This window comes from Schistocerca cancellata, chromosome 2 (assembly GCF_023864275.1).
Source record: "Schistocerca cancellata isolate TAMUIC-IGC-003103 chromosome 2, iqSchCanc2.1, whole genome shotgun sequence".
Classification (NCBI taxonomy): domain Eukaryota; kingdom Metazoa; phylum Arthropoda; class Insecta; order Orthoptera; family Acrididae; genus Schistocerca; species Schistocerca cancellata.
Window position 1 is genome coordinate 1,111,077,234 of NC_064627.1, and position 12,381 is coordinate 1,111,089,614.

General features: G+C 50.1%; 13 non-coding genes across 13 annotated transcripts; 6 read left to right on the top strand and 7 right to left on the bottom strand.

Annotated features, from left to right (window-relative positions):
* Positions 1 to 364: 364 nt before the first annotated feature.
* Positions 365 to 436, bottom strand: Trnag-ccc (transfer RNA glycine (anticodon CCC)). The gene has a single exon. It is a non-coding gene; the product is annotated as a tRNA-Gly (tRNA).
* Positions 437 to 1,119: 683 nt separating this feature from the next.
* Trnal-uaa (transfer RNA leucine (anticodon UAA)) lies at positions 1,120 to 1,203 on the top strand. Its single transcript has one exon. It is a non-coding gene; the product is annotated as a tRNA-Leu (tRNA).
* A 1,126-nt stretch (positions 1,204 to 2,329) lies between these two features.
* Trnag-ccc (transfer RNA glycine (anticodon CCC)) lies at positions 2,330 to 2,401 on the bottom strand. The gene has a single exon. It is a non-coding gene; the product is annotated as a tRNA-Gly (tRNA).
* Positions 2,402 to 3,084: 683 nt separating this feature from the next.
* On the top strand, positions 3,085 to 3,168 carry Trnal-uaa (transfer RNA leucine (anticodon UAA)). Its single transcript has one exon. It is a non-coding gene; the product is annotated as a tRNA-Leu (tRNA).
* Positions 3,169 to 4,294: 1,126 nt separating this feature from the next.
* Trnag-ccc (transfer RNA glycine (anticodon CCC)) lies at positions 4,295 to 4,366 on the bottom strand. The gene has a single exon. It is a non-coding gene; the product is annotated as a tRNA-Gly (tRNA).
* Positions 4,367 to 5,049: 683 nt separating this feature from the next.
* Positions 5,050 to 5,133, top strand: Trnal-uaa (transfer RNA leucine (anticodon UAA)). Its single transcript has one exon. It is a non-coding gene; the product is annotated as a tRNA-Leu (tRNA).
* A 1,115-nt stretch (positions 5,134 to 6,248) lies between these two features.
* On the bottom strand, positions 6,249 to 6,320 carry Trnag-ccc (transfer RNA glycine (anticodon CCC)). The gene has a single exon. It is a non-coding gene; the product is annotated as a tRNA-Gly (tRNA).
* Positions 6,321 to 7,003: 683 nt separating this feature from the next.
* Positions 7,004 to 7,087, top strand: Trnal-uaa (transfer RNA leucine (anticodon UAA)). The gene has a single exon. It is a non-coding gene; the product is annotated as a tRNA-Leu (tRNA).
* A 1,115-nt stretch (positions 7,088 to 8,202) lies between these two features.
* On the bottom strand, positions 8,203 to 8,274 carry Trnag-ccc (transfer RNA glycine (anticodon CCC)). The gene has a single exon. It is a non-coding gene; the product is annotated as a tRNA-Gly (tRNA).
* Positions 8,275 to 8,957: 683 nt separating this feature from the next.
* Positions 8,958 to 9,041, top strand: Trnal-uaa (transfer RNA leucine (anticodon UAA)). The gene has a single exon. It is a non-coding gene; the product is annotated as a tRNA-Leu (tRNA).
* Positions 9,042 to 10,167: 1,126 nt separating this feature from the next.
* Positions 10,168 to 10,239, bottom strand: Trnag-ccc (transfer RNA glycine (anticodon CCC)). Its single transcript has one exon. It is a non-coding gene; the product is annotated as a tRNA-Gly (tRNA).
* Positions 10,240 to 10,922: 683 nt separating this feature from the next.
* On the top strand, positions 10,923 to 11,006 carry Trnal-uaa (transfer RNA leucine (anticodon UAA)). Its single transcript has one exon. It is a non-coding gene; the product is annotated as a tRNA-Leu (tRNA).
* A 1,116-nt stretch (positions 11,007 to 12,122) lies between these two features.
* Trnag-ccc (transfer RNA glycine (anticodon CCC)) lies at positions 12,123 to 12,194 on the bottom strand. The gene has a single exon. It is a non-coding gene; the product is annotated as a tRNA-Gly (tRNA).
* Positions 12,195 to 12,381: the final 187 nt, after the last annotated feature.

Below are 12,381 nucleotides of genomic sequence, written 5' to 3' on the forward strand. Positions count from 1 at the left end.
CGTTAATGATGCTGTCCAGCACGCTGACGCCACTCTTGCCTCTCGGTACACTAAGGCGCGAATCTGTGGCCACAATAAAATGAAAGGTTCTGTCGTGTGTTTGTCGTTTTTTGGTCTCTCACAGTCGTTTCTCGCGCCTGCCCTCTACATATATGCCCGTTTCCAAGCGTCAGCTTTCGCAAAGTCGAGACAAGTCGACACATGGAGACACACGATGCTGTGAAACGAAATCCGGCGACTAGCGCACTGGCTACACGGAGTGAGACGTGGGGCGAAGGAAAACTATTCGTAACGCGACAGTTCTCAGTTACGAGGATCGCGTTACGTTACGTGGAATATCCCTAGAAGAAAAATGTACGTGTCGTGCGGTGGCCGGGAATCGAACCCGGATCAACTGCTTGGGAAGCAACCATGCTGACCGTTACACCACCACCGCCTTGCGCTGTGCTTCACTCACGCCGCGATGTGTCGGCTACCCTCCTGCCACCAGAGGCCGAAGGCGAAGGCGCTGTAGGCGCTCAACGCCAGGGCGGAGGTGAGCACATCTGAACGCAGTGTGTAGGTGCTGCTAGGACGATGTTGCGTAACTAGAAGCAGAACTGACAGCCGTTGAAGAAACTGCCCTTTAATTTACAGCAGCGTGATAAAAGAAATATCTAATGTGACGTACTTACTGACGATCCAGAGACGATTGAGCATATGTGTGCCAGTCCAGAAGTAGAAAGCGCGTACGTATCATAGTGTTAAGTTGGTTAGTTTGATGCTCGCCTGGAGCATATCATTGGCTTCCCGTAAGGGTGAAATGCACAGCGTAGCCGTTGATAGGGAACGGCCTTTTCTTGTCATTCGTTGTTTTCTCTGCGCCAATGTAAAAATTGATAATTAGAGTTCTGCTCGTTCTACTAAAGACAGATGGCGACGGAAAACAACGGTGTAAGGCACCATATTTAAGCTGTGGTTCCCGAAAGTGAGGGTGGGGTGCAACCTCACATCTGACAACTCGTCTAAAATACTCTAAAAAAACGTATTTCCTTCACACAAGAAAAAACAAGCAAATTTCGCAGTCAGGCTCTGGAGATGAAGCTAGAAACGACGGCAGCACGTTATTTGCGCTCGCCCGTCAGATTGGCCGAGCGGTCTAAGGCGCCAGATTTAAGCTCTGGTTCCCGAAAGGGAGCGTGGGTTCGAACCCCACATCTGACAATGAATTTTAAATATTCCAAAACTGCCCATTTCCTTCGTGCGGGAAAGCAAGTAAATTACGCGCAAACAGGTTCGAGAGATATTATTAGAGATGGCAGTGATTACGGAGCTTGCCCTGCAAGTCTGATTGCCTGGCGGTCAGAAGGAATGGAAAGCTGTTAGGAGACATGGCTTTCAGCCAGGCGGCCCGGATTCGATTCCCGGTAGCCGAACATACTTTTGTTTGCTGAGTCTTGGCTATTCTCAGGGCGTTTACGTTTTCTTTGTGTTGTGCTTTTTGGGTCCAAGCGTCAAGAAAGCAAAAGTCAACGAAAGCAGATACGTGTATAAATGACTGGCAGGGCAGTAACGAAGGTGGATGAGCCGGTGGACCGGGTATTGGACTGCTGACGTGGCCCCATTGCACAGCTCGTCAGCTCAGTAGGTTAGAGCGCCGTGCTGTGAACACAAAGGCCATGTATTCGATCGCAGCAAGTGCCATTTAATTTTTCTCTCGTAAAAGACAGTGCTTCCTCCAGCGAGACACTGCCATGTAAATACCAAGTGACATGCACAACAAGCAATATGTCTGCACGTTTCGCGGCGTTGCGGCTAACGGCCATAGCACGCTGAGTGCAGCGGTTCTCGTCTGTTCATTGTAGTTAAGAACCGTTGGGCGTGGTTAGCACTTGGATGGGTGACCAGCTGGGAGCTCGACCTGCATTTGGCTTCTTTCATTTTGCCTTTTTACTTCGCTTTCGTTGCTGCTTAGCGTTAATGATGCTGTCCAGCACGCTGACGCCACTCTTGCCTCTCGGTACACTAAGGCGCGAATCTGTGGCCACAATAAAATGAAAGGTTCTGTCGTGTGTTTGTCGTTTTTTGGTCTCTCACAGTCGTTTCTCGCGCCTGCCCTCTACATATATGCCCGTTTCCAAGCGTCAGCTTTCGCGTCAGCCGAGCTAAGTCGAGACAAGTCGACACATGGAGACACACGATGCTGTGAAACGAAATCCGGCGACTAGCGCACTGGCTACACGGAGTGAGACGTGGGGCGAAGGAAAACTATTCGTAACGCGACAGTTCTCAGTTACGAGGATCGCGTTACGTTACGTGGAATATCCCTAGAAGAAAAATGTACGTGTCGTGCGGTGGCCGGGAATCGAACCCGGATCAACTGCTTGGGAAGCAACCATGCTGACCGTTACACCACCACCGCCTTGCGCTGCGCTTCACTCACGCCGCGATGTGTCGGCTACCCTCCTGCCACCAGAGGCCGAAGGCGAAGGCGCTGTAGGCGCTCAACGCCAGGGCGGAGATGAGCACATCTGAACGCAGTGTGTAGGTGCTGCTAGGACGATGTAGCGTAACTAGGAGCAGAACTGACAGCCGTTGAAGAAACTGCCCTTTAATTTACAGCAGCGTGATAAAAGAAATATCTAATGTGACGTACTTACTGACGATCCAGAGACGATTGAGCATATGTGTGCCAGTCCAGAAGTAGAAAGCGCGTACGTATCATAGTGTTAAGTTGGTTAGTTTGATGCTCGCCTGGAGCATATCATTGGCTTCCCGTAAGGGTGAAATGCACAGCGTAGCCGTTGATAGGGAACGGCCTTTTCTTGTCATTCGTTGTTTTCTCTGCGCCGATGTAAAAATTGATAATTAGAGTTCTGCTCGTTCTACTAAAGACAGATGGCGACGGAAAACAACGGTGTAAGGCACCATATTTAAGCTGTGGTTCCCGAAAGTGAGGGTGGGGTGCAACCTCACATCTGACAACTCGTCTAAAATACTCTAAAAAAACGTATTTCCTTCACACAAGAAAAAACAAGCAAATTTCGCAGTCAGGCTCTGGAGATGAAGCTAGAAACGACGGCAGCACGTTATTTGCGCTCGCACGTCAGATTGGCCGAGCGGTCTAAGGCGCCAGATTTAAGCTCTGGTTCCCGAAAGGGAGCGTGGGTTCGAACCCCACATCTGACAATGAATTTTAAATATTCCAAAACTGCCCATTTCCTTCGTGCGGGAAAGCAAGTAAATTACGCGCAAACAGGTTCGAGAGATATTATTAGAGATGGCAGTGATTACGGAGCTTGCCCTGCAAGTCTGATTGCCTGGCGGTCAGAAGGAATGGAAAGCTGTTAGGAGACATGGCTTTCAGCCAGGCGGCCCGGATTCGATTCCCGGTAGCCGAACATACTTTTGTTTGCTGAGTCTTGGCTATTCTCAGGGCGTTTACGTTTTCTTTGTGTTGTGCTTTTTGGGTCCAAGCGTCAAGAAAGCAAAAGTCAACGAAAGCAGATACGTGTATAAATGACTGGCAGGGCAGTAACGAAGGTGGATGAGCCGGTGGACCGGGTATTGGACTGCTGACGTGGCCCCATTGCACAGCTCGTCAGCTCAGTAGGTTAGAGCGCCGTGCTGTGAACACAAAGGCCATGTATTCGATCGCAGCAAGTGCCATTTAATTTTTCTCTCGTAAAAGACAGTGCTTCCTCCAGCGAGACACTGCCATGTAAATACCAAGTGACATGCACAACAAGCAATATGTCTGCACGTTTCGCGGCGTTGCGGCTAACGGCCATAGCACGCTGAGTGCAGCGGTTCTCGTCTGTTCATTGTAGTTAAGAACCGTTGGGCGTGGTTAGTACTTGGATGGGTGACCAGCTGGGAGCTCGACCTGCATTTGGCTTCTTTCATTTTGCCTTTTTACTTCGCTTTCGTTGCTGCTTAGCGTTAATGATGCTGTCCAGCACGCTGACGCCACTCTTGCCTCTCGGTACACTAAGGCGCGAATCTGTGGCCACAATAAAATGAAAGGTTCTGTCGTGTGTTTGTCGTTTTTTGGTCTCTCACAGTCGTTTCTCGCGCCTGCCCTCTACATATATGCCCGTTTCCAAGCGTCAGCTTTCGCGTCAGCCGAGCTAAGTCGAGACAAGTCGACACATGGAGACACACGATGCTGTGAAACGAAATCCGGCGACTAGCGCACTGGCTACACGGAGTGAGACGTGGGGCGAAGGAAAACTATTCGTAACGCGACAGTTCTCAGTTACGAGGATCGCGTTACGTTACGTGGAATATCCCTAGAAGAAAAATGTACGTGTCGTGCGTTGGCCGGGAATCGAACCCGGATCAACTGCTTGGGAAGCAACCATGCTGACCGTTACACCACCACCGCCTTGCGCTGTGCTTCACTCACGCCGCGATGTGTCGGCTACCCTCCTGCCACCAGAGGCCGAAGGCGAAGGCGCTGTAGGCGCTCAACGCCAGGGCGGAGGTGAGCACATCTGAACGCAGTGTGTAGGTGCTGCTAGGACGATGTTGCGTAACTAGAAGCAGAACTGACAGCCGTTGAAGAAACTGCCCTTTAATTTACAGCAGCGTGATAAAAGAAATATCTAATGTGACGTACTTACTGACGATCCAGAGACGATTGAGCATATGTGTGCCAGTCCAGAAGTAGAAAGCGCGTACGTATCATAGTGTTAAGTTGGTTAGTTTGATGCTCGCCTGGAGCATATCATTGGCTTCCCGTAAGGGTGAAATGCACAGCGTAGCCGTTGATAGGGAACGGCCTTTTCTTGTCATTCGTTGTTTTCTCTGCGCCAATGTAAAAATTGATAATTAGAGTTCTGCTCGTTCTACTAAAGACAGATGGCGACGGAAAACAACGGTGTAAGGCACCATATTTAAGCTGTGGTTCCCGAAAGTGAGGGTGGGGTGCAACCTCACATCTGACAACTCGTCTAAAATACTCTAAAAAAACGTATTTCCTTCACACAAGAAAAAACAAGCAAATTTCGCAGTCAGGCTCTGGAGATGAAGCTAGAAACGACGGCAGCACGTTATTTGCGCTCGCCCGTCAGATTGGCCGAGCGGTCTAAGGCGCCAGATTTAAGCTCTGGTTCCCGAAAGGGAGCGTGGGTTCGAACCCCACATCTGACAATGAATTTTAAATATTCCAAAACTGCCCATTTCCTTCGTGCGGGAAAGCAAGTAAATTACGCGCAAACAGGTTCGAGAGATATTATTAGAGATGGCAGTGATTACGGAGCTTGCCCTGCAAGTCTGATTGCCTGGCGGTCAGAAGGAATGGAAAGCTGTTAGGAGACATGGCTTTCAGCCAGGCGGCCCGGATTCGATTCCCGGTAGCCGAACATACTTTTGTTTGCTGAGTCTTGGCTATTCTCAGGGCGTTTACGTTTTCTTTGTGTTGTGCTTTTTGGGTCCAAGCGTCAAGAAAGCAAAAGTCAACGAAAGCAGATACGTGTATAAATGACTGGCAGGGCAGTAACGAAGGTGGATGAGCCGGTGGACCGGGTATTGGACTGCTGACGTGGCCCCATTGCACAGCTCGTCAGCTCAGTAGGTTAGAGCGCCGTGCTGTGAACACAAAGGCCATGTATTCGATCGCAGCAAGTGCCATTTAATTTTTCTCTCGTAAAAGACAGTGCTTCCTCCAGCGAGACACTGCCATGTAAATACCAAGTGACATGCACAACAAGCAATATGTCTGCACGTTTCGCGGCGTTGCGGCTAACGGCCATAGCACGCTGAGTGCAGCGGTTCTCGTCTGTTCATTGTAGTTAAGAACCGTTGGGCGTGGTTAGTACTTGGATGGGTGACCAGCTGGGAGCTCGACCTGCATTTGGCTTCTTTCATTTTGCCTTTTTACTTCGCTTTCGTTGCTGCTTAGCGTTAATGATGCTGTCCAGCACGCTGACGCCACTCTTGCCTCTCGGTACACTAAGGCGCGAATCTGTGGCCACAATAAAATGAAAGGTTCTGTCGTGTGTTTGTCGTTTTTTGGTCTCTCACAGTCGTTTCTCGCGCCTGCCCTCTACATATATGCCCGTTTCCAAGCGTCAGCTTTCGCAAAGTCGAGACAAGTCGACACATGGAGACACACGATGCTGTGAAACGAAATCCGGCGACTAGCGCACTGGCTACACGGAGTGAGACGTGGGGCGAAGGAAAACTATTCGTAACGCGACAGTTCTCAGTTACGAGGATCGCGTTACGTTACGTGGAATATCCCTAGAAGAAAAATGTACGTGTCGTGCGGTGGCCGGGAATCGAACCCGGATCAACTGCTTGGGAAGCAACCATGCTGACCGTTACACCACCACCGCCTTGCGCTGTGCTTCACTCACGCCGCGATGTGTCGGCTACCCTCCTGCCACCAGAGGCCGAAGGCGAAGGCGCTGTAGGCGCTCAACGCCAGGGCGGAGGTGAGCACATCTGAACGCAGTGTGTAGGTGCTGCTAGGACGATGTTGCGTAACTAGAAGCAGAACTGACAGCCGTTGAAGAAACTGCCCTTTAATTTACAGCAGCGTGATAAAAGAAATATCTAATGTGACGTACTTACTGACGATCCAGAGACGATTGAGCATATGTGTGCCAGTCCAGAAGTAGAAAGCGCGTACGTATCATAGTGTTAAGTTGGTTAGTTTGATGCTCGCCTGGAGCATATCATTGGCTTCCCGTAAGGGTGAAATGCACAGCGTAGCCGTTGATAGGGAACGGCCTTTTCTTGTCATTCGTTGTTTTCTCTGCGCCAATGTAAAAATTGATAATTAGAGTTCTGCTCGTTCTACTAAAGACAGATGGCGACGGAAAACAACGGTGTAAGGCACCATATTTAAGCTGTGGTTCCCGAAAGTGAGGGTGGGGTGCAACCTCACATCTGACAACTCGTCTAAAATACTCTAAAAAAACGTATTTCCTTCACACAAGAAAAAACAAGCAAATTTCGCAGTCAGGCTCTGGAGATGAAGCTAGAAACGACGGCAGCACGTTATTTGCGCTCGCACTTCAGATTGGCCGAGCGGTCTAAGGCGCCAGATTTAAGCTCTGGTTCCCGAAAGGGAGCGTGGGTTCGAACCCCACATCTGACAATGAATTTTAAATATTCCAAAACTGCCCATTTCCTTCGTGCGGGAAAGCAAGTAAATTACGCGCAAACAGGTTCGAGAGATATTATTAGAGATGGCAGTGATTACGGAGCTTGCCCTGCAAGTCTGATTGCCTGGCGGTCAGAAGGAATGGAAAGCTGTTAGGAGACATGGCTTTCAGCCAGGCGGCCCGGATTCGATTCCCGGTAGCCGAACATACTTTTGTTTGCTGAGTCTTGGCTATTCTCAGGGCGTTTACGTTTTCTTTGTGTTGTGCTTTTTGGGTCCAAGCGTCAAGAAAGCAAAAGTCAACGAAAGCAGATACGTGTATAAATGACTGGCAGGGCAGTAACGAAGGTGGATGAGCCGGTGGACCGGGTATTGGACTGCTGACGTGGCCCCATTGCACAGCTCGTCAGCTCAGTAGGTTAGAGCGCCGTGCTGTGAACACAAAGGCCATGTATTCGATCGCAGCAAGTGCCATTTAATTTTTCTCTCGTAAAAGACAGTGCTTCCTCCAGCGAGACACTGCCATGTAAATACCAAGTGACATGCACAACAAGCAATATGTCTGCACGTTTCGCGGCGTTGCGGCTAACGGCCATAGCACGCTGAGTGCAGCGGTTCTCGTCTGTTCATTGTAGTTAAGAACCGTTGGGCGTGGTTAGTACTTGGATGGGTGACCAGCTGGGAGCTCGACCTGCATTTGGCTTCTTTCATTTTGCCTTTTTACTTCGCTTTCGTTGCTGCTTAGCGTTAATGATGCTGTCCAGCACGCTGACGCCACTCTTGCCTCTCGGTACACTAAGGCGCGAATCTGTGGCCACAATAAAATGAAAGGTTCTGTCGTGTGTTTGTCGTTTTTTGGTCTCTCACAGTCGTTTCTCGCGCCTGCCCTCTACATATATGCCCGTTTCCAAGCGTCAGCTTTCGCAAAGTCGAGACAAGTCGACACATGGAGACACACGATGCTGTGAAACGAAATCCGGCGACTAGCGCACTGGCTACACGGAGTGAGACGTGGGGCGAAGGAAAACTATTCGTAACGCGACAGTTCTCAGTTACGAGGATCGCGTTACGTTACGTGGAATATCCCTAGAAGAAAAATGTACGTGTCGTGCGGTGGCCGGGAATCGAACCCGGATCAACTGCTTGGGAAGCAACCATGCTGACCGTTACACCACCACCGCCTTGCGCTGTGCTTCACTCACGCCGCGATGTGTCGGCTACCCTCCTGCCACCAGAGGCCGAAGGCGAAGGCGCTGTAGGCGCTCAACGCCAGGGCGGAGGTGAGCACATCTGAACGCAGTGTGTAGGTGCTGCTAGGACGATGTTGCGTAACTAGAAGCAGAACTGACAGCCGTTGAAGAAACTGCCCTTTAATTTACAGCAGCGTGATAAAAGAAATATCTAATGTGACGTACTTACTGACGATCCAGAGACGATTGAGCATATGTGTGCCAGTCCAGAAGTAGAAAGCGCGTACGTATCATAGTGTTAAGTTGGTTAGTTTGATGCTCGCCTGGAGCATATCATTGGCTTCCCGTAAGGGTGAAATGCACAGCGTAGCCGTTGATAGGGAACGGCCTTTTCTTGTCATTCGTTGTTTTCTCTGCGCCAATGTAAAAATTGATAATTAGAGTTCTGCTCGTTCTACTAAAGACAGATGGCGACGGAAAACAACGGTGTAAGGCACCATATTTAAGCTGTGGTTCCCGAAAGTGAGGGTGGGGTGCAACCTCACATCTGACAACTCGTCTAAAATACTCTAAAAAAACGTATTTCCTTCACACAAGAAAAAACAAGCAAATTTCGCAGTCAGGCTCTGGAGATGAAGCTAGAAACGACGGCAGCACGTTATTTGCGCTCGCCCGTCAGATTGGCCGAGCGGTCTAAGGCGCCAGATTTAAGCTCTGGTTCCCGAAAGGGAGCGTGGGTTCGAACCCCACATCTGACAATGAATTTTAAATATTCCAAAACTGCCCATTTCCTTCGTGCGGGAAAGCAAGTAAATTACGCGCAAACAGGTTCGAGAGATATTATTAGAGATGGCAGTGATTACGGAGCTTGCCCTGCAAGTCTGATTGCCTGGCGGTCAGAAGGAATGGAAAGCTGTTAGGAGACATGGCTTTCAGCCAGGCGGCCCGGATTCGATTCCCGGTAGCCGAACATACTTTTGTTTGCTGAGTCTTGGCTATTCTCAGGGCGTTTACGTTTTCTTTGTGTTGTGCTTTTTGGGTCCAAGCGTCAAGAAAGCAAAAGTCAACGAAAGCAGATACGTGTATAAATGACTGGCAGGGCAGTAACGAAGGTGGATGAGCCGGTGGACCGGGTATTGGACTGCTGACGTGGCCCCATTGCACAGCTCGTCAGCTCAGTAGGTTAGAGCGCCGTGCTGTGAACACAAAGGCCATGTATTCGATCGCAGCAAGTGCCATTTAATTTTTCTCTCGTAAAAGACAGTGCTTCCTCCAGCGAGACACTGCCATGTAAATACCAAGTGACATGCACAACAAGCAATATGTCTGCACGTTTCGCGGCGTTGCGGCTAACGGCCATAGCACGCTGAGTGCAGCGGTTCTCGTCTGTTCATTGTAGTTAAGAACCGTTGGGCGTGGTTAGCACTTGGATGGGTGACCAGCTGGGAGCTCGACCTGCATTTGGCTTCTTTCATTTTGCCTTTTTACTTCGCTTTCGTTGCTGCTTAGCGTTAATGATGCTGTCCAGCACGCTGACGCCACTCTTGCCTCTCGGTACACTAAGGCGCGAATCTGTGGCCACAATAAAATGAAAGGTTCTGTCGTGTGTTTGTCGTTTTTTGGTCTCTCACAGTCGTTTCTCGCGCCTGCCCTCTACATATATGCCCGTTTCCAAGCGTCAGCTTTCGCGTCAGCCGAGCAAAGTCGAGACAAGTCGACACATGGAGACACACGATGCTGTGAAACGAAATCCGGCGACTAGCGCACTGGCTACACGGAGTGAGACGTGGGGCGAAGGAAAACTATTCGTAACGCGACAGTTCTCAGTTACGAGGATCGCGTTACGTTACGTGGAATATCCCTAGAAGAAAAATGTACGTGTCGTGCGGTGGCCGGGAATCGAACCCGGATCAACTGCTTGGGAAGCAACCATGCTGACCGTTACACCACCACCGCCTGGCGCTGCGCTTCACTCACGCCGCGATGTGTCGGCTAGCCTCCTGCCACCAGAGGCCGAAGGCGAAGGCGCTGTAGGCGCTCAACGCCAGGGCGGAGGTGAGCACATCTGAACGCAGTGTGTAGGTGCTGCTAGGACGATGTAGCGTAACTAGAAGCAGAACTGACAGCCGTTGAAGAAACTGCCCTTTAATTTACAGCAGCGTGATAAAAGAAATATCTAATGTGACGTACTTACTGACGATCCAGAGACGATTGAGCATATGTGTGCCAGTCCAGAAGTAGAAAGCGCGTACGTATCATAGTGTTAAGTTGGTTAGTTTGATGCTCGCCTGGAGCATATCATTGGCTTCCCGTAAGGGTGAAATGCACAGCGTAGCCGTTGATAGGGAACGGCCTTTTCTTGTCATTCGTTGTTTTCTCTGCGCCAATGTAAAAATTGATAATTAGAGTTCTGCTCGTTCTACTAAAGACAGATGGCGACGGAAAACAACGGTGTAAGGCACCATATTTAAGCTGTGGTTCCCGAAAGTGAGGGTGGGGTGCAACCTCACATCTGACAACTCGTCTAAAATACTCTAAAAAAACGTATTTCCTTCACACAAGAAAAAACAAGCAAATTTCGCAGTCAGGCTCTGGAGATGAAGCTAGAAACGACGGCAGCACGTTATTTGCGCTCGCCCGTCAGATTGGCCGAGCGGTCTAAGGCGCCAGATTTAAGCTCTGGTTCCCGAAAGGGAGCGTGGGTTCGAACCCCACATCTGACAATGAATTTTAAATATTCCAAAACTGCCCATTTCCTTCGTGCGGGAAAGCAAGTAAATTACGCGCAAACAGGTTCGAGAGATATTATTAGAGATGGCAGTGATTACGGAGCTTGCCCTGCAAGTCTGATTGCCTGGCGGTCAGAAGGAATGGAAAGCTGTTAGGAGACATGGCTTTCAGCCAGGCGGCCCGGATTCGATTCCCGGTAGCCGAACATACTTTTGTTTGCTGAGTCTTGGCTATTCTCAGGGCGTTTACGTTTTCTTTGTGTTGTGCTTTTTGGGTCCAAGCGTCAAGAAAGCAAAAGTCAACGTAAGCAGATACGTGTATAAATGACTGGCAGGGCAGTAACGAAGGTGGATGAGCCGGTGGACCGGGTATTGGACTGCTGACGTGGCCCCATTGCACAGCTCGTCAGCTCAGTAGGTTAGAGCGCCGTGCTGTGAACACAAAGGCCATGTATTCGATCGCAGCAAGTGCCATTTAATTTTTCTCTCGTAAAAGACAGTGCTTCCTCCAGCGAGACACTGCCATGTAAATACCAAGTGACATGCACAACAAGCAATATGTCTGCACGTTTCGCGGCGTTGCGGCTAACGGCCATAGCACGCTGAGTGCAGCGGTTCTCGTCTGTTCATTGTAGTTAAGAACCGTTGGGCGTGGTTAGTACTTGGATGGGTGACCAGCTGGGAGCTCGACCTGCATTTGGCTTCTTTCATTTTGCCTTTTTACTTCGCTTTCGTTGCTGCTTAGCGTTAATGATGCTGTCCAGCACGCTGACGCCACTCTTGCCTCTCGGTACACTAAGGCGCGAATCTGTGGCCACAATAAAATGAAAGGTTCTGTCGTGTGTTTGTCGTTTTTTGGTCTCTCACAGTCGTTTCTCGCGCCTGCCCTCTACATATATGCCCGTTTCCAAGCGTCAGCTTTCGCGTCAGCCGAGCAAAGTCGACACATGGAGACACACGATGCTGTGAAACGAAATCCGGCGACTAGCGCACTGGCTACACGGAGTGAGACGTGGGGCGAAGGAAAACTATTCGTAACGCGACAGTTCTCAGTTACGAGGATCGCGTTACGTTACGTGGAATATCCCTAGAAGAAAAATGTACGTGTCGTGCGGTGGCCGGGAATCGAACCCGGATCAACTGCTTGGGAAGCAACCATGCTGACCGTTACACCACCACCGCCTTGCGCTGCGCTTCACTCACGCCGCGATGTGTCGGCTAGCCTCCTGCCACCAGAGGCCGAAGGCGAAGGCGCTGTAGGCGCTCAACGCCAGGGCGGAGGTGAGCACATCTGAACGCAGTGTGTAGGTGCTGCTAGGACGATGTAGCGTAACTAGAAGCAGAACTGACAGCCGTTGAAGAAACTGCC